Source organism: Paroedura picta, chromosome 6, assembly GCF_049243985.1.
Source record: "Paroedura picta isolate Pp20150507F chromosome 6, Ppicta_v3.0, whole genome shotgun sequence".
In the NCBI taxonomy this organism is placed as follows: Eukaryota; Metazoa; Chordata; class Lepidosauria; order Squamata; family Gekkonidae; genus Paroedura; species Paroedura picta.
In genome coordinates, this window is record NC_135374.1 from 67,216,893 (window position 1) to 67,236,748 (window position 19,856).

The window sequence follows — 19,856 nt, forward strand, 5'->3', positions numbered from 1 at the left end:
ACTCATGTCAATTTCATTATGTGCTGATGATTCCCCCCCCCCTTAATTTTGTTTCCATGCAACAATGAAATCTTTTCTTTCTTTTTTTGCACTGGGGATGTCACCATTTGTCTCTTCTCCAATCCCCGCTTCAAGTCAATAGTAGCAGGGAACTAAATCTCACACAGCTCCTTTAAAACTTTTCCCCATAATTTTAAGTGATAGTCTTATATTGTTAGTCTCATGTCACTTGTCAAAAATATTTTAAATGTAAAACTGAGGGAGGAAATGGTGCTTGTACACCAATGAAAGGAAAGGATGGCAAAAGGTGCGGAGTGGACAGAATAACTTTGATGTGTGCAGGGGAGTGACCTTTATAGGATGGTAAAAGGGAGTGGGGGATCCAAGGTAATCTATGCTTTTGAATTACCTTTGGCTTGAAAACAAATCAAGGGGGAAATCAGCACAAAAGCACTCTCAGAAAACCTTGGGAAACTGCGACAAGACAGTGAACTGAGCACTGAAGAGAGAAAAATCAATGCCTAATGACAAAGAAAATCCAACAGCTAGGCATGGTGAAAATGAGGGGAAACATCCATGCATAATAGGCCATTATAGTGTGTCTTGAATACTATTACTAAGCAGTAGGATATCACAAAAACCTTTACAGGGGTATTTTCTTATGAATAAGAGACCATTGGAGTTCCATGGAATGTTACAAATGCACAGGTTAATCAGATACTAAAGGGCAGCAGAAGCCCACATGCATGCAGATCATGGTATTCCCAAAACACCATCAGTCTAGCACTCAAAATTCCTTTAAAAAGAAAAAGTCCCTTTCCAGAAAATTCTTAGCACCTCTGCTGACAACGTCAAACACAGACTGTATAGCCCTCCATATCCTTTCATCTCACAGGCAAATTCTGCAAGCCAGCTTCACAGACTCTTTTTTTCCATCCTGCAAGGAAGTGTGAATTGACCATCCAAGAGGACAGGCTGTGTTGAATGTCTGCTAATCAGCATTAGATATTAGTGGCCAAGCCACAGCAAAACTAAATGGAGGCCCTGAGGGAACTCTAAGGGGCTTTTTGCACGCCTTCAAAATAGCACAATGGTTGCCAATTGAAAACACTACTGATTTGCTGTTATGCACAACGTCGTCGACAATCTGCCACACACCTGAAACCAATCTGCAAAAAGCGCTTCCTTGTAGCGCTTTCAGGGAAATCCCCAAAAGTGGATTCACCCTCTGGAAAGCGATACACTCCTGCAACCAATCTGCAACACTAGCGAAAAAGACCTGTGCGTTAACATTGTTGCGGTTTCTACAAAGTCCCTCCCCCTGGCTCTCTTCTCTGATCTTCCGGCGAAGCGATCGCCATTTTTTTTTCTCCGAGCGAGCGGGGATAAACGCACCAGCGAGCCTCTTTCAGTTTAGAGGCTTCCCCGGCTTCAGTCCCTCCCCTTCAGTCACTAAGCACAAAGAACAGAGAAGCCCGTTTGCTGATGTATTTTCCCTTTATTTTTTACACATTCATTCAGCTGAAAATCGGGCCCATGAGAGGGGGGGGGGATTTTTTTTTCACTCGGAGGGAGCGTGGCAACGATCAAACGACAGCTCAAACACACCAGGCAGCTGGATGGGTCTCTCCGTTGCAACGAATTAACACAGATTCGTTGCAATGGGTCTGTTTTTTTTTTTTTAAAAAAAACCTTTCTTAAAGGGAAAGGGGCTGTTTGGGAGCATGCTAATGGCCGCCCATTGGCTGCTTGACGGCCAGGGGCGGGATGAGCTCGGCAATAGCGCTTCCTTTCTAGCGATTTCTGCCGAGACCGGAAGCCTGTGGGAAACGCTACAAAACGCAACTGGATTCCACTACAAAGGCAGATATGCATAACGACGAATTCCACTATTTTAAATGGCGATTTTTCATTCAGCAACCAATTTGCTACAAAGATCCCGGTGCGTAAAGCCCCTAAAAGGTGAGACTGAAAATCCAAGTGTAGTTTTTTCCACAATGAACTAAGGGTCCTAGATTCCTCATCATGAATCTGTTTCAAATTCAAAAAACCTTTAATGGCATATAAAACATCATGAGAACAAGGGTAATTCATAATTATAATTAATTGATCAAAATTACATAGTCTAGATAAACAAAGAAAAGAAAAGAAAAGAAGCAGTAACCAACAGTAGATTCCTCCAGAATGCCCAGCAATCAGTAATTTCCACCAATTGTAGGTGCCCCTGGTCTAGACCTGATTCTTGCCTAGCCAACTGCCCTTTTGTATCACAGTAGCCAAGAATTCGGCCACCAGTTCCGTTATTTCTGGGGACCTATCAGCTAACAAATGTCTGGTTATTCTGTCCATAGGGCCAGAAAGGTCCATCGTGATAGGGACAACCAGTCGTTGTCTAAGCATAGAATGTGATGGGCAATAGAGTAGAATATGTGGCACTGAGTCAGGCTCTAATTGGCAAAATTTACAAAGTCTGTTCCCAATTGGTACATTGCTGTATCTGCCTGCTAGGACAGCTGATGGGAAGATGTTTAATCTAGCAAGCATAAAAGCACGACAATGGAGTGGGTTAATAAGACTTTGCATATAAGTAGCGCCCTGACCTGTGTTGGAAGTAAGGCCGAAGAAGCGGGGGGAACAAGTCCGATTGATTCCCGCTTCGATGGTCTGTCTCTCAATATCACGGATTCTCTGTCTAATAATACTGTATATTTGAAACTCCTCATAATTAGCCAGGGGCTCCAAGTTGATACCCAGAGTGTGAATTTTATGTTGGATCTGCCAGTACCATTTAGAAACAAACGGATCACTTAGCAGATCATAAAAGAGACTATTAGGAGTGGAGCAATAATGTAATTTTATCCAGAATTTGATAGTGGATAACCATGCTCTAGATGACAACAGACCAAGACCCAGCTCATTACAAAGGGTGGCAAATGAATCTGTTTCACAAAAATGCATGTAAACCTTCTTGTCAGCATTTTTATTTATTTTAAATATCTATGTCTGTCCCCCTTTTATAAATGAAGTTGCACAGACACAAAAACAAAAGAATCCATTAATAAAATGCACAATTAAAACTGCAGCCTAATATGTCAAAAAACTTTATTCACCAAGTTTACCCAGCTTTACCCACCCAATTTAACATACATTTTATGGCTTTGAAGTACCGTTTGTGTGTGTGTTTGTGCGCATGCCTGTGTAGAACAGAATGAGTTACTCATGCTTCCTGTTATCATAGTTTATGGAGCACAACTTAAGTGTTCTGTTGTAAGGTTTTATATATATATATATATATTCTGCTATTCTAGAAAGTGCTCCTGTGAAAGAAAACGCCTTGAAGAGACTGTAATGGAGGATGCATATCACATTTTCTGCTTTAAAATAATACAAGACGTTTTATTGTATGATTTTTTATGTCCTTTCATGCTTTGGGGTTTTGTTGGCTACTTTTTAATGGCTGTTAATTTTAATGATTTCGTGTTTTATGGTTTAATCTTTTATCATGTGAGCTGCCGTAAGTATATATATGCTTTAAAATAACAGACATAAATAAATACAGGCAGACTATCCTGCCCTAACTGGCAATAGCCCCACAAGGTCTCTTGCAGAAGTTATTCCAGTCCCATTAAACAGAGGGACCAGGGACGAACTCAGGGCATTCCCCAGGCAGAGGCTAATGCTCTACAACTAACACAGGGAGTGCGACACTGCAAGAAGTCCAGCGTTTTTAATTAAGTGCTGACACTGAAGTATTTCTTTGAAACAATACTGCCCAACAAGAGGATTAGCCAACAAATTTGTTATCAAAAATCTAAATTTCTTTAACTAAAGAGATGACTGTAAACATACTGAGGTGGTAAAATGGAGTGTACCACTTCAGAATATGTGTGTGGGGGGGTCACACTTTGGATGCTCCTCTGTGTAAAAGATTAGCTGAAAATGAAAATCTAAGACAACAGGGAGAGGAGCTATGGGGAAACCTAAGACCTGTCTTCCTAGTGTGCTTGTTTCTTTTTAAAATACAGTTTTTATGCAGCATGAGAACCCACCCACCCCTTCCCACAGTCTGAGGTGGTAGTCCACATGACCACCAAAGGATTCACTTACCTTATTCTGCTGCCTGTGCAAACCAGGCTTTCATTTCATGCAGCAGGTCCTTCCTGTTTCCCTGTGTATGCCTGTGTTTATCACACACAGGCAGAACTTTGATGAGCAAAAATGGCTGCAGAAAGGCATACACCCACAAATTCTGGCATTTGATGCAGCTTGTTTTCTGTCACAGAATTTGGCAGACCACCCATGAGGAGCCAATTTATCATCTGTTTCAGGCAATCACCCTTCATTCATCAATTTCAGTGCTGACTGGGAGACAGAATGATTAGACATGCCAATCATCACCTCTGAATACTCTTGCACATCCTTCTAGGTGGTTGAGCTGCCAAGGCATTACAAAAGAGGAAGCGCTAGTTTGATAAACTCAGGAGGGGAAGGTGCTGCTACAGCTGCCAAGTCTGAAAAGGAAAGCCACCCCGCACAGTACGTGCTAATACTCGTCAGTGGGCATGGACAAAACACATGCACACGCATAGTCCCTAAAAGCAGCAACAACATTATCAGATTAGCAACACCTTTAATCAGCAGGAGATAGGAGAGCTGCCAGCTGCCTTCTCACTCCTGGGAGGACTGCAATGAGCTAAGAGGTGGCGGAACTGTGATGGTGCGGAGGCAGTCAGAAGTGGAAGAGATCCTCGTAGAAGTTAGGTTTACAAAATGGCCAGTGGACATACTGTGTGATGCATGGCCATGCAGTCCTTTGTGTACGGTTGTGTGGATATGACTTGAGCTGAAGTAAGCTGAGGGGCAGGAAAAGGGGAAGCCGCATTCTGCAGGTACAACTGTCTATGTGTTGAATGACATTTTAGGTGTATAGTAAATATCATACATAACTATTACAGACAGTTGCTTCTACACCCAGGGACAAAGACATTGACTTTTCTGTACCTAGGGACTTGCAACGAACACTTTGGATGGCAGTTTCCAGACACAGGCAGTCCTGCCTGTGTTTCTGGCTTCCTTGCCTCTTGGCTCTTCAGTCTACTCCACTAATGACAAATTGTCCTTACCTGACCCTTTCCTCAAAAGAGAGAGGGCCTGTGTGAAAGCAAAATGCTTGTAGGGCACCAACACAGAACAGGGGAGAGTTGCCTGGAGAAGTAAGGATCTAAACAACTTACTGCTTAGTGAGAGATGATTCTACAGCTGATCATGTTAAACATGTGACGGTGAGGAAAACTGGCAATATCTGAAGCATGTTTAAGGAAAAGTCATGGCTGAGAGGAGGAGTCAGGACAGCTTCACAGATTTCAACAGAAACTGCAGTTATTTTCGTTGGGGAAGCATCTGATCTGAATTGTTTGTTCCCATAATGCTTACCAATGTCTAGTATACGTAAAAAGGAAAAAGTGCTTCACTTTACGGCCCTCCACCAATCCACTTCATTAATGACCCCTCGTCCTGAAATTTTCCTTCGATGTTTAGCTTCCTCAGCATGCCCACCTGCATTCACTGCGCAGTCTGAATTTCCAAGCCAAGTAGTTTGAGGGTCACATTAATCTACAATAGCTTATTATTGGGCTGGCTATTCCTTGAGGAGAGTAATGAAAAAACTTTCATTAATTCTCAGGGCAGGAGGGCTAATTACTTTTTTAAAACCTGCAGTAATTGCCAATAACTTAAAAAAAATATTGGTCTTGTAAAGCTAGTTTGATTTCCACTTCATTTTGTATCATCTATTGACAATCTTCATCAGAACTAGAAAGGGAAATGCTTGGCAGTTGGGGCAACATCAGGAAACTACGAAGGCAGCAAAAGCAGCTTATTGGCAAAGGAATTGTCTGCCTACAGTCCAGAGCTAGTTCTGCTTTTCTATCTGGAAACTTTTGCAACTGTTACTTGGGAACCTTCTAGTGAAATACTTCCAAAGAACTAGACAGAAAATCTTTATTAAAGTTGTGGTTCTTTAGACCACAAAAGCCTAAAGCTGGACTGTGCAAGGAGTGAGGCTAATATACAATGAGGGATGTGGCCTGCAGGTGGGACCTGGGGATCCCCAGGAATCACGGCTTATCTCCAGGCAACAACAACCAGTCCCCCTGCAGAAAAAGGCCGCTTAGAAGGTGGACTGTATTGGCATCATACTCCACTGAAGCCCCTCCCCTCCCCAAACCCTGGCCTCTGCAGGCTCCACCCCTGAAGACTCCATGTGTTTCCCTATATACAATTGTTGTGGGTTCCTAACAACTGTGACTCTTTTGGCAAGACTACTTTAATCCATCAGATAGCTTCACTGTCACAACAGTCTTATGAGGTTTGTGTGTGTGTGTTTTTTTTTTTAAATCAAGTCCACTGTACTGAAAGAGCCATGAAAATTCATGCCAGGACTTGCACAAAGGAATTGAATCCAGATACAAATTGGGAGCCAGTGCAGGTGGAACAAGTCTGGAGTCATATGGTTCCTTTGATCAAGTCCAGTCAACACTCTGGCAGCATTATTCTGTATCAACTGCACCTTCCAGACAGTCTTGAATGGCAGCCTCACATTGAGCGCATTGCAGAAATCTAACCTTGGGGAACCCCAGAAGTCAAAGGCCAAGGAGCGGAGCAGCAGTTCTCCAGCTTCACTCTCCAGCTTCACTCTCTGAAACTTACCTTTAAAATAGGATCTCTCCTGCCGGCATCAACTATTATCTTCCTCTCCTGACACATTCCTCTTCCCTTGACAGGCAAGATTGAAGAGAATACCACTTCTGCCCCCATTTGCTTGAGCTTCCTCCCCAGATCTTGATAGTCTTTTTTAATAGGAGCGATGGTATTCAGGGACATGTCATTCGTTCCCACATGGACCATCACATCACCATCCTGTTAGAGCTTTTCTCACAGAGCACTTCTGTCAGAGCTCTCTCAGCCCTACCTACCTCACAAGCTGTCTGTGGTGGGAAGAAGAAGGGAAGGCGACTGTAAGCCATTCTGAGACTCCTTCAGATATTAAATGTGGGGTATAAAACCCATCTCCTCCTCCTCCACCATGGCCTACCTCTGCAGGGTTTTCCTTTGTAGTTTCCCATACACGGATGGATTCTGCTAAAAGGAGGGAGAAAAACTCAAAGGAAGAGGCTATGGACACTTCCAGGAAAGGGGAAGAGGAAATAGTGTGTGTGTGTGTGTGGGGGGGGAATGAGACACCCCTTGCAAGCTTGTGTATTCCCATGGCTAATGCAGTTCAGCCTTGCAGAGCCAAAGACAGACAAGCTGCTGCGTGAAGAGAGCCGGTCAGTCTCTGCCTTCTGGGGCCAGGTGTTGTCTCTTGTCACAAAGACTGGCATTTCCATGCAGAAGCTTCCCTCATGGTTTGTGGGACTTCTGGCTTTGGCAGGCTGACATCTGCGCCTCATGCCAGTTCACCCCTCTGCTGCCAGGCTCTGCTACACAGAACAATGTGTGTCCCCTAAATTAATGTCGTGAATGCCAATGCTGGGTCTGCATAAATGAAAGCCTGCAAGGAATTCCCTCCCTCTCCCCCCGCCCCGCTCCACTAGCAGTCTTTGCAAACACACTTCCCTTCATCTCTCTTTCTTGCCCTCAAGCATCAACTTCCAGATTAGTGGGGGGGGGGGGTCCCACTAAGTCAGGCTTTAGGTCCACACTCTTCCCATTAGTAGCCCTTTTGTATTGCAATTAAAATGGAATGGTCCTATTTTTGCAATCGCCTGAAAGATGATGTTACTATTGGCTCCCACAAACCTTTTATTTTTTAAAATTAAAAACAGAACCTCATGTGAAAGTTGGAAGTACAGGCTTCCCCTCCATGGGGATGAACAGCTCTTGGTCAGTCCCCAAAAGACTGCCATGACAATGAGGAGAAAAGCAAAGGGGAAACATTTTCAATGTTTTGGAACATCCTGGGGTCTGCTTTCTGGGGAAGGGGGTGAAAGTTAAAGGATAGCTATTTAGCTGTTGTGAAACTTTTCACTGCACAACACCTGAAATGTAGGTTAAAAACTTCTGCCTGATCATTACTAATCATGACAGGGGGGCTTTTTGCACGGCTTCAAAATAGCACAATGGTTGCTAATTGAAAACGCTACTAATTTGCCTTAACGCACGACGTCGTAGACAATCTGCAACACTCCTGAAACCAATCAGCAAAAAGCGCTTCGTTGTAGCGCTTTTAGGGGAATCCCAAAAAGTGGATTCACCCTCCGGAAAGCGATACACTCCTGCAACCAATCTGCAACAGTAGCGAAAAAGACCTGTGCGTTCCCATTGTTGCGGTTTCTTCAAAGTCCCTCCTCCTGAGCCTGTCCTCCAAACTTCCGGCGAAGCGATAGCCATTTTTTTTTCTCCCGAGCGAGTGGAGATCAACGCACCGGCGAGCCTCCGTTTAGCTAGTGAGGCTTCCCAGGCTGCAGTCCCTCCTCAGAGCTGTTTACAGTCACAAGAAGCCCGCAGAAGCCCGTTTGCTGATGTATTTTCCCTTTATTTTTCACACTGTTTCGGCTGAAAATCGCGCCCGTGAGGGGGGGGGGAATTTTTTTTTCCACTCCGAGGCAGCGTGGCCACGATCAAATGACAGCTCAAACAGAGGCTTCCCGGCTTCAGTCCCTCCCCTTCAGTCACTAAGCACACACATTTCACACACACATTTCACACATTCCATTCAGCCGAAAATTGGGCCCGTGAGAGGGGGGGGGGGATTTTTTTTTTCACTCTGAGGCAGCGTGTTAACGATCAACCGATCAAACGACAGCTCAAACACCCCAGGCAGCTGGATGGGTCTCTCTGTTGCAACGAATCTACCCAGATTCGTTACAATGGGTCTGTTTTTGTTTGTTTTTTAAACCTTCCTTAAAGGGAAAGGGGCTGTTTGGGAGCATGCTAACGGCTGCCCATTGGCTGCTTGACGGCCAGGGGCGGGACGAGCTTGGCAATAGCGCTTCCTTTCTAGCGATTTCTGCCGAGACCGGAAGCCTGTGGGAAACGCTAAAAAACGCAACTGATTCCACTACAAAGGCAGGTATGCATAACGACGAATTCCACTATTTTAAATGGCGATTTTTCATTCCACAAACAATTTGCAACAAAGATCCCCGTGCAAAAAGGCCCTCAGGGACTTAGCCTTATCCTCACTTCCTACTTACAGAAGGTGTGTCTGAAGGAAATATTCAAGGATTCCCACATCCTATTGCAGACCTCTCTTTTCACCCTCTATATTGTTCCTGGTGGTCCACTGAGCTCCAGGGGCACAGTAGGTTGCAGCTGAAGGAAAGAAACAAGACAGAGAAACAAGAATGCTAGAAGTCTCTGAGCCAAGACTGGAATAGAATCATAGGACTCTAGAGTTGGAAGGGGCCATCTAATCCACCCCACCCCACAAGTTTCCATGGGAAGTATAAGTTTTCAAGGCATCATAAATGACTCCATTGGAGCAATGTATCACAGAGCCAATCTTGGGATTGTACTCGAAAGCTTGATGAAAATGTTGCCGTGAGGCAATGATGGAAAAAGCAAACTCCGTGTTAGGAATTATTAGGAAAGGGATTGAAAACAAAACTGCTCATATTGTAATGCCTTTGTATAAAGCTATAGTGCTGCAGAATAGACACCAACGCTTACTGGAATCAGAAATGTAAGCAGTTAGAAGAAGATTACAAAGGGGACACATGAGAAATGTTTTCGCACAAGAGGTTCAGAATGTCATTTGCTGCTCTCAAAAGCATTATCAGATAAAAAGGGAAGGAAATGACTGTCCAACAGAACATCAAGAACAGGTGGCTGGAATACACAGAACTATACGCATGCAGAATGGGTGTTCGCTCTCTTCAAAGTGAAAAACAAACAGAAATAGAACTTGAACCAGCCATTCTTGAGGAGGAAATTGAATGAGCCGAGACTTGAGTCAATTGCCAAACAACAAGGCTCCAGGCACTGACATCAACAACCATTGAAAGGGTATTTACCAGATGTTCAAGATGGCTTTCGACAGGGGCATGGCATTCATGATTGCATAGCAAACCTGTGCTGGATACTGGAAACGTCATGGGAATATCCGAAGGATGTCTACATCTGCTTTATTGGATATAAGAAAGCTTTTGATTGTGTGGATCACAACAAATTGTGGGAGTTCCTGCATAATTTGGGGGTGCCAATGCATTTGATCAAACTGATGCAGTTGCTCTATGTAAACCAAGAAGCCATTGTACCTATACCATTTGGTGACACTGACTGGTTCAAAATAGGGAAAGGAGTATGCCAAGGCTGTATTCTTTCCCACTTCCTTTTAAACTTGCATGCTGAGATCATTATGAGAACTCAACTCAAAGAATCAAACACTGGAATTAAGATTGGAGGAAGGAATATAAATAATCTCCAGTATGCTGATGACACTCTGTTAGAGACTAAGAAAGGCCTAGAGCAGCTGATTACAAAGGTCAATGAAGTAAGCAAGAAATTTGGCCTTTTCTTACACACTAAATAATGATCACTGCAAAAACCAGACATGTCACAATAACAACTGATGGTGAAGAGATTGAATGCATTCAAGAATTCATTTTTCTTGGACCACAAATTGATGAGAATGGTGATTGAAGTATGGAAATAAAATGTCGAATTGCGCTGGGTCGCTCAGCAATGACCTTGAGCCAAACACAGAAAAGTAAGGACATAAGCCTGACTACCAAATGTAGTTTTATCTATCATATTTCCAATAGCCACTTATGGTTGTGAAAGTTGAATGATGAAAAAAATCAGACCAGAGAAGAATTGATTTGTTTGAACTCTGGTGTTGGAAAAGGCTTCTGCAGGTTCCATGTATGACAAAAGTCCTGAACAAGGAAATGCTGCAGTGCATAAAACCTGATCACTGGTAGGCAAAATCACAAAATTCCAGCTCACTTACTTTTGTCAAATCATGCGATCTAACTCATTAGAGAAAGCAATTATGCTAGGACAGGTCAGTGGAAAAAGGAAACTAGGCCACCAAAAAATGCACTGGTTAGATATGATCAAAATGAACACTGGCTGGAACATTACACAACTAAAAGAAGCGGTGCAAGATCAGAAAATGTGGTAGTAATTGCGCCATAGGTTCGCCAAGAGTCAGACTCGACAGAATGGCTATCATCCTCATAGTCCTGCATCACTTGGAATAGTGTGTGCAGTTCTGGTTGACATATCTCAAAAACAGCAGCAGATAAAGTCCAAAGGAGGGCAACCCAAATGACTAAGGGTGTGCTGAGCACCTTACCTATGGATGAGGAAAGGCTGGATTGGGCTTTTCAGTTTAGAAAACAGACAGGCTGTGGGAAAACAGACAGACATGGCAGAGATTTATAAAAACATGCATGAAGGTGGGAAGAAAGCACTAGAACTCTTGGGCACTCAATGAAATTAGATTCAGGAGTTAAATAGGATCAGGACAAACAAAATACTTATTTGATCTGTTGTGCATGCAGTTTAGCGGAGTTACAAAACAGGAACCACAATTCAGACTGTAACAGTATTAGCTAGTGTGCAGGATCTTTCCAGCTACTGGATCATTTAAATGGTTCGATCATTTTGAAGTTGGGGAACTTGCACCAGACCATTCACAGACTTTGGTGAGAACCCTACACTGTATATAAGCTCAGGTGGTGGGCTGTTGGGTTCAGTTCAGCTGTGTGTGATCTAATAAAGAGCTGATGTTTTTGGCACCCAAGCAACACCATCTCTTATTGAACCCACTATTCAATAACTTAGTGAGCAATTAAATTGTGCAGTCCACTGTCAATGGAAGTCATGATAACCATGAGCATAGCTAGCTTTGAAACATGGTTAGAAGGAGGCATGAAAGAGTAGTCCATCTATGGCCTCCATATAATGAGGCAGCAGACCTCTGAATACCAGCACTGGAAGGCAGCAGCAAAGGGGGGACGGTCCTTGACCAGCCCTCCAGGGCAGCTGATTGGCTGCTTTGTGAAAGTCTGCTGGACTACATGGACCACTGCTCTGATCCAGCAGGATTTACTTAGTGCTTGAAGTTCCCTTTACATAATAAAGCTCCATTCAAATTAGACAGGATCCATTCTATAAAGCTCACCAAATCAGCTGTATGTTTTGTCCCCCCTCCCATGGTTTTAAAAAGCTATCAACTACACCAAGTGCCAGCTTGGTGTAGTGGTTAGGAGCGCCAACTTCTATTCTGGCAAGCTGGGTTTGAATGGAGCCAGCTGGGTGACTTTGGGCTCATCACAGCACTGATCAAGCTGTTCTGTCTGAGCAGTAATATCAGGGCTCTCTCAGCCTCACCCACCCCACAGGGTGTCTGTTGTGGGGAGAGGAAAGAGAGGTAAGCCGCTCTGAGCCTCCTTCGGGCAGAGAAAAGCGGCATATAAGAACCAACAGTTCTTCTTAAAAGATGCATCATGAGTCCTGTGTGTTTTTTGAAAAATGGTCATTATTTTAAACGATGGTTTAAAGTGCAAAAGTCGGACTAAGAGGTTTCTTGATCACACTATCACTGTAAGGGAGCTAGGAGAGCTCCTTGAGTGCTAGGTACTGCCTACATGCTGTACGTGAATTTGTGAACATCTTCTTCATTGCATAGTAGCATGGGGTGGGGGGAGGGGACAGCAGAGAGGAAAGGATGCTTCAGGCCCATTCTGCACCAGGATCAATGTGGCAAATTGGTTTTGGAAAGAAAAAATGCAATTTTAAATAGTGGAATGCGTCGTTATGCATACCTGCCTTTGTAGTGGAATCCAGTTGCGTTTCAATCGTTTCCCACAGGTTTCCGGTCTTGGCAAAAATTGCTAGAAAGGAAGCGATTTTTTTCTGTGCTTTGTCCTGCCCCTGGCTGTCACTCAAACGAACAGCCAATGGGCGGCTGTTATCATGCTCCCGAAAAGCCCCTTTCCCTTTAAGGCAGGTTTAAAAAAAAAAACACACACACACACACGTTGCAACGAATCTGCGTTGATTCGTTGCAAAGGAGAGACCCATCTAGCTGGCAGGTGGCATGTGAGCTGCCATTTCATTGTTGCCACGCTCCCCCGAGTGAACCCCCCCCCCCCGTGCACAGGCGCGGTTTTCAGCCGAAAATAAAGGGAACCAGCAAGCGGGGCTGTGTTGTGCTTGGTGACTTAAAACAGCTCTGTGGAGGGACTGCAGTCGGGGAAGCCTCACTGGGTGAATGAAGGCTCGCCGGTTTGTTGCTCTCCGCTCGCTCCGAGAGAAAAAAATGGCGATCACTTCACCAGAAGATCAGAGAGCCAGGGGGAGGGACTTTGCTGAAACCGCAACAATGGTAACGCACAGAACTTTTTCGCTAGTGTTGCAGATTGGTTGCAGGAGTGTAGCGCTTTCCGGAGGGTGAATCCACTTTTTGGGATTTCCCTGGAAGCGCTAGGACGAAGCACTTTTTGCTGATCGGTTTCAGGAGTGTGGCAGATTGTGTATGACATTGTGCATTACTGCATTTTAGTAGCAATTACAATTTGCCACACTCCTGCTACAATGAATCTGTGTGGAATGGGCCTCACATTTCCTCCACTGAATGCCTTCCCCCAGGATCGATAACCCCTCTGCTTTTTCTTGACTGAAAACTCCCCCCTCCCAGCTTTGCCCTGAAGCAGATCCCCAGAGTTCTACAGGCTAGCTTTGTTCTGTCTGTTCTGCTGGTCCTCCTGATAGGGGGTTGATGCGTACAACTTCATCAGTGGCAGGGAGATACTGCGGGGAAATGTCACCAGGCTAGTCAGTTTGTGCACTACACTAGGCAGCTATGGAAGGCTCTTTGGCAGGGCCAGGGTTGAAAGGAGGTGCACTGCTTTAGAACAAGCGCTCATGAAAGAAAAGGCACTGCTGTGAAACACCTTTGATGCTCTTGGGTCCATTTCATGCTCCACCATCAATGAAGAGCAGTCAAGGAAGACAGCTACCGAGAGTCCAGTTTGCTGTATGCAATAGGACTTCCAATGTGCACTGTGGTGTGTATTCCTAGTCAGATCCTCCACATTCAACACAGCTCAGTCTGTCTGAGAACAGTTTCTCTCAGTCAAGATCAACACTGCTCACTTGGCAGATCACGCTGAATGACAACACGTGCTTCCAGAGATCTGGGGCATGGAAAAACAAGCATCCTTAAAGCTCCCTGGCCTCTGCTGACTGGCTGACTTGAGACTCTGCTTCTGATCCTCTCAGCAGCCATCCAACTAAGCAGAATAATGAGCCTGCTGAATTGCTCTGGAGACCTCTCAGAACCTGACCTAAATTGTTTGCTCAGACCTCACTAGAGACTCCACCAATGCAGCAGAGGGGAGGGAGATAGGCATAAGCAATGGTGGAAGGCAACTCCCTGTTTTGCAATGAGCCTTTGTGGTGAAATGTATCAAAGCTCCACCCTGTACGGAAGGCTGCTCTTATGAGTCTCTTTCACCACAGATGCATCCAGATATTCATTTACCCTTACAATTCAAACTGGAAATAACAACTTGTAGTTTGCAGTTTGTCATTTTTAAGCCAGTTTTAATGCTTTTTAAATTTAATTTAATGCTGTTTTAATTCATGGTATGTATGCCTCTTAATTCATGGTATGTATGTGGCGCAGAGCGGTAAGTGGCAGAAATGCTGTCTGAAGCTGTCTGTCCATGAGGTTGGGAGTTCGATCCCAGCAGCCGGCTCAAGGTTGACTCAGCCTTCCGTCCTTCCGAGGTCGGTAAAATGAGTACCCAGCTTGCTGCTGGGGGGTAAAATGGTAATGACTTGGGAACGCACTGGCAAAGCCACCCTGTATCGTGTCTGCCATGAAAACACTGGAGGGTGTCCCCCCAAGGGCCAGACATGACCTGGTGCTTGCACAGGGGATACCTTTACTTTATGTATGCCTAAACTCAGACTATAAACTCATTTACCTGGCCCAACAGGCACTAACTTCATTTGTGTGTCATGCAAAGGAGTATTTCTAAGTAATTGTATAAGTAACCTAGATCCCTGGGGACACAGATACCTATCTGAAACAGACATCTGTTGGTTATCTCTTGAATGGCAAGCACGTGTTTCATGGGTAAGACAAAACCAAGAGGAAAAAACAAATGATGCAAAAGAGGTCTTTCTCTTAAATCTTTTATTTAATAAAATACAGGACAATTTCTCAGAGCTTGTGCAGAGTATAATTCATAATGTGTTAATATGTAAAAAAACTAAGCCAGCATTTATCCTTCAGTAATTTGTAAAACACACAGATACATACGGACCTCTAAGTTTTTGACTCACCAGCATTTTGTATTTTATTTAAAAAATGAAAATGAAGTACTTTATTTTACATTTTATAGTATTTCAGTGACGTCCCCCTGAAAAAGCTAAATGCGAAACATGCTGGAGTTATCCAGCCATGAAGAGATTCCATTCCTTTTGCACCATTTGCTTCTTTCTCTTGGTTTTGCCTTGGTGCAGCCCACTTTTCTCTTTCATGATTGAGAGAGCAATTATTTCTTAATCTTTGCTTACAGTCCTGATAAGCAACTAGCTTTGTTGGAGAGTTGTATGAAGTCTCATCTTTCTTTCCCTAACCCATCCAAGTGTGACTTGTCAGGAAGTCCAATGACTTTGTCTCCACAATCAACATTCCATAAGATTTGTTTTCCGCATGAGGAAACAGGAAGCCCTTGCTTTACATGCAAGCATCTACATACCACACCCAAGCCAAACATGACATTGTATAGTTCCCATATTTAAAGCTCTATAAAGCCTGGGACTAACTTCAGAACTGACTCCTCCTCTATGAACCTACTGGCTCATTCCTGTCATCCTCAACGGCCCTGCTTTGGTTGTCACCACCATCTGAGGCTGGACAGGTGATAATCTGAGAAATAGCCTTCCCCATCTTGGCATCAAAACTTTGACACTTCCTCCCCAGTCTCTCTCTCTCCATTGATGTTAAGAGTTATTGGTCCTCCTTCCAGTGCTGCTCATGTGTTTTTAAACTGAATTTTATAATCATAACTATGTTTTTGTTTAAATGCTCTGTGGAAGCTTGGGTGGAAGGAGCGTAAAAATGCTGTTATGATTGATAGTATTCTATTATTTCCCCCAGTGAGCTGGATTAAAGAAAAACCATAAATCCAGCTCATCATGGAAAGAGACTTCACATGGATGTTCTGCCCACAGCCCATCTAGGAAAGGGGTGAAACTAATTCTGCAATTCCTCCACCCACCCAGTTCCTTAATAGGGCCTATTCTGCATCTCTTGATTTCCCCGCTTTTATTCTTGCCGATCTCCGCCCGATTCGGGCTCGGGCATTATGAGTGATCTGCAACAAACATTATTTCCGAAACGAAACAGCTTTAACATACTTGCATCATCTGCATCATGTTAGTTTAAATCGATTCCTGACGTTCTGACGTACTTCCCACCAGAGTGCGCCTGGATATGTTTTTTTTATTACCGTATTTGTACACTTTTCCATTTCTGTGCTGTCTCAAACAATCTAAGCTCTCAAAACAGAGCTGAACAGTGTATTTACCCGTGAAACAATTATTCCCCCTTTCTTTCGACTCTGCGAGTCGACCAATCAGCAGGAGATAAACACGTTCAGTCAGCATTGGAAATGGGGGGGGAGTTGTCAACCAATCAGCAAGAGAGAACCACGCAGTGTCAGCATTGGAAACGCGGGGGTTGGTTGACCAATCAGCAAAAGACAGTTCCGTAACGTCACCATTGGGGAGGAGCGGGGGGAGGAATGTCGGTTAATCCGAGTGCTGAGATTGGTGGATATTCCGGAAAATATGCGCTCCCTGATATTCCGAGGCAAAGGTACGGTGAATGCGGGTCAAGGCATAATGGTTGCAAATGGAAAATTTCCATCGATGGAAATCAAACTGGAAATCGATTTCAGTGCAGATGGGAGGGACTGAATCGACCTGGGAGTGGAATAAAAGCTCCGTGCAGTTTACACCCAGGTCTGTGTAGCTGACTTGCAGTACAGTTTGGCACCATGGCTCAACTGCCAAGGGGACTCCTGGTAGGGGGTGGGACTATTGTCACTGCATCAGCAGCAGCAAGCAACACAGTGAGAACAGGGTGTACAAACAATATCCATGCCTATGTTTACATTACTCACTGCAGCCACAGCACTGGGATTGTGTTTCTGCTTTCCTATGTGGAAGTAGCACAAGAGCTGGATGATGGGGAACACTGAGGTCTCAACCCAGGGCTGTTTTTCTTTTCTGATTTGCAGGGGTAAGTGCATTACATGAACATCTCCAGGCCTTGAAATAAACTTATTTAGATTATGCTGTATTCAGTATTTTGTAAATTGCTACTAAACAACAACAAAGTCTGCTGAAAAATAAAGCAGAAACCAGTAGAAATCTGTAATGGTTCCATTTATTAATATGTATATCACAAATACAATATCAATGCATTCTTGTTGGCATGCTAGACAGAGGCCTTATTAAAAAATTCCTATTTTTTTTAAAAAGGTCTTAAACTTTTGTTCCCCACCCCCAAAAATATTCCATATGCCCTTTTTTTTAAATTTTAATTGACAATGTATTTTTATGGCAGCTTCAATGCAAAAGGAGAATATAAGAAAAAAAGGGAAGAAGATTGCATTACAGCACAATTCAGTTAGTCCATAATTATCAAATAAAAGGGAAGCAAAATTACCGCCTTCACAGTAAGCAAACAACACAGCTTAGTAACAGTATGACACAGGTTCCGATTCAGAGGCAAAATGCACCAAACAAAAGGCTACTGGCAAAATGCACAAGGCATACGACATTAAGAATAATAAAATCTGCAGCAGAATATCAAAAGAACAAATTTTCCTCTAGGATATTTTTAACATTGTTTGTTTTCAAGTATCTTCACATTATGTTACATTTCTTTTTGTTTTGGGGGGAGTGGGTTTGGGGAGCGGGGAGCTAGGTAACATTGGAAAAACCTGGTAAAGCAATAAAATAAAAACAACAACTTAAAAGTCTGATAATCAAAATTATATTTATATATATATATATATATTTGTATACAGGTTTTAATATGGATGTGTGCAACATTTATAAACCATGGTGAAAGGCTAATTATGCCCTCCAGTCACTACATGCACAGTCCAATCATTGCTGTTAATGAATTACCTCTGTTAACTTTACAATGCAACTACAATCTGACCAAGAACATACACATAGTGCCATCATACGCAAGAGCCTTCAAGGTGGTGTGTACAGTACTGGATGCTGAATGGTTCAGGCTACTTCTGTGGCACAGCAGTACTTCACGGAATGGTACACTACGCATGGTACAGAGTTTAGAAGGTGGTGGTTGGTGGTATTGTGTGTGTGTGTGTAATTGTGTATGTGCTCTAACATTCTTTAGAAGTCTTCCAAGAATTATTTATCCCAATTCCTGATTGAAAACAGATGCTGCATTTCATACCCCCTGAAAAAATAAGAGAAACATAGGGAAGAGGAAGGAGAAGGAGGGAATGATAGATTTGGTTACTACCAATTCAAATAATGATTATTGACTTTTGAAAAAGGAATACCCCAGAGATCAATATCTAGCTCATGGGGGTTTTGGCATGTGGGACACAAGAGGGGGAGCCATCTTGGTCTGCTGCAAGCAAAACTAAACAATCCTGTGGCAACTTTAAGTATATGCATGTTCTAGCATAATGTTAAAATTTCTGTTTGATTGGGAAGGATGGGGGGTTATGGTTGTTATAGCCTATGGCTTCAACATTAAGCCTGTACATACATACATGTTCTAGCACAAGTTAAGTTACACTTGTTATATGTTTTCATGGACCAGAGCCCAGCTTGACAGATGCATGTAACTAGTATTCACTAGCAGTCCTATATGCCTACAGTTATGAAAAACAGCATTACCACCAGTTCCTGCTGTTGTGAATGAACTAGATTCTAGTACCGTAGTACTTTAAAGACCAACAAGACTGGGTACAAGCTTCCAAGAGGCAAAGCTCTCAAAAGTGTCAAAATATCTGGTAAAGGGAGATATGACTCTTGAAAGATTAGACCCCCAAATTCCTTTTGGTCTTTAAAGTGCTTCTGGACTCAAATCTACCTCTTCTATGAAAATCAATATGGCTACCTCTGAAAATATGCTATTGTGAATGGTCTCTGTACTCTTCCTAGTGTTTTCTTTTATATGTAGTTGCATCCCATAGGTCTCACAGAGAGGTGACCAATCCCCAAACTAACCCTGGCTCTCTTATTTCCTAGCTACTCTAATCCCACCCTCCCCCTCCCAGACTTCGCCCACCCAAAACCAACCACCTTGCCCAACCTCCCCCCATGCTACCCTAACCTACCAGCTGGTTACACTAACACTGGCAGAGAAAGGAGTGTTGCCAGATCCCGCCTATAACAGGGCCTCTCAGCTTCACACCACCCCACCAGACCTAACAAAAATCCTACCCAGTCACCCTACCCCTATCTGCAGATTTCACAGAGCAATCCCCACACCCCTCTTAGATCCCAGGACTTGACCTAAGACCAAGCAAATGGGTCAAAGATGGTTCAAACTAGTCCAGTTCTTCTTGCTACCACTGGGTAGTGTTTCTGCATTCTGGAGCTAACAGCTCCACCAAGTCTTTTATTCGCCAGCAGATGGTCTAAGAGAAGACTGTCTTCCCCCCACACTCTGAAGACTAAGCCAGTTCTTAAAGGCAAAGTCCCACCTCCTCTCCAAACCCCTCACCATCTTTGAAGCCCTCCTCTGGACACGCTCTAGGGGTGGTTTCTCTACATCTTTCTTCAGTTGTGGTGCCCCAAACTGAACACAGTACTCAAAGTGGGATCTAACC

The 19,856-nt window shown here is 43.6% G+C and overlaps 1 protein-coding gene across 1 annotated transcript in view; it reads right to left on the reverse strand.

Annotated features, from left to right (window-relative positions):
• Positions 1–17,403: 17,403 nt before the first annotated feature.
• The window catches only part of TSPAN7 (tetraspanin 7), a 103,762-nt gene continuing 101,309 nt past the window's right edge, over positions 17,404–19,856 (reverse strand). The window contains exon 8 of the mRNA XM_077342915.1: positions 17,404–18,469. The gene's annotated coding sequence lies outside the window, so the exon portion shown is untranslated. The remainder of the gene's footprint in view (positions 18,470–19,856) is intronic.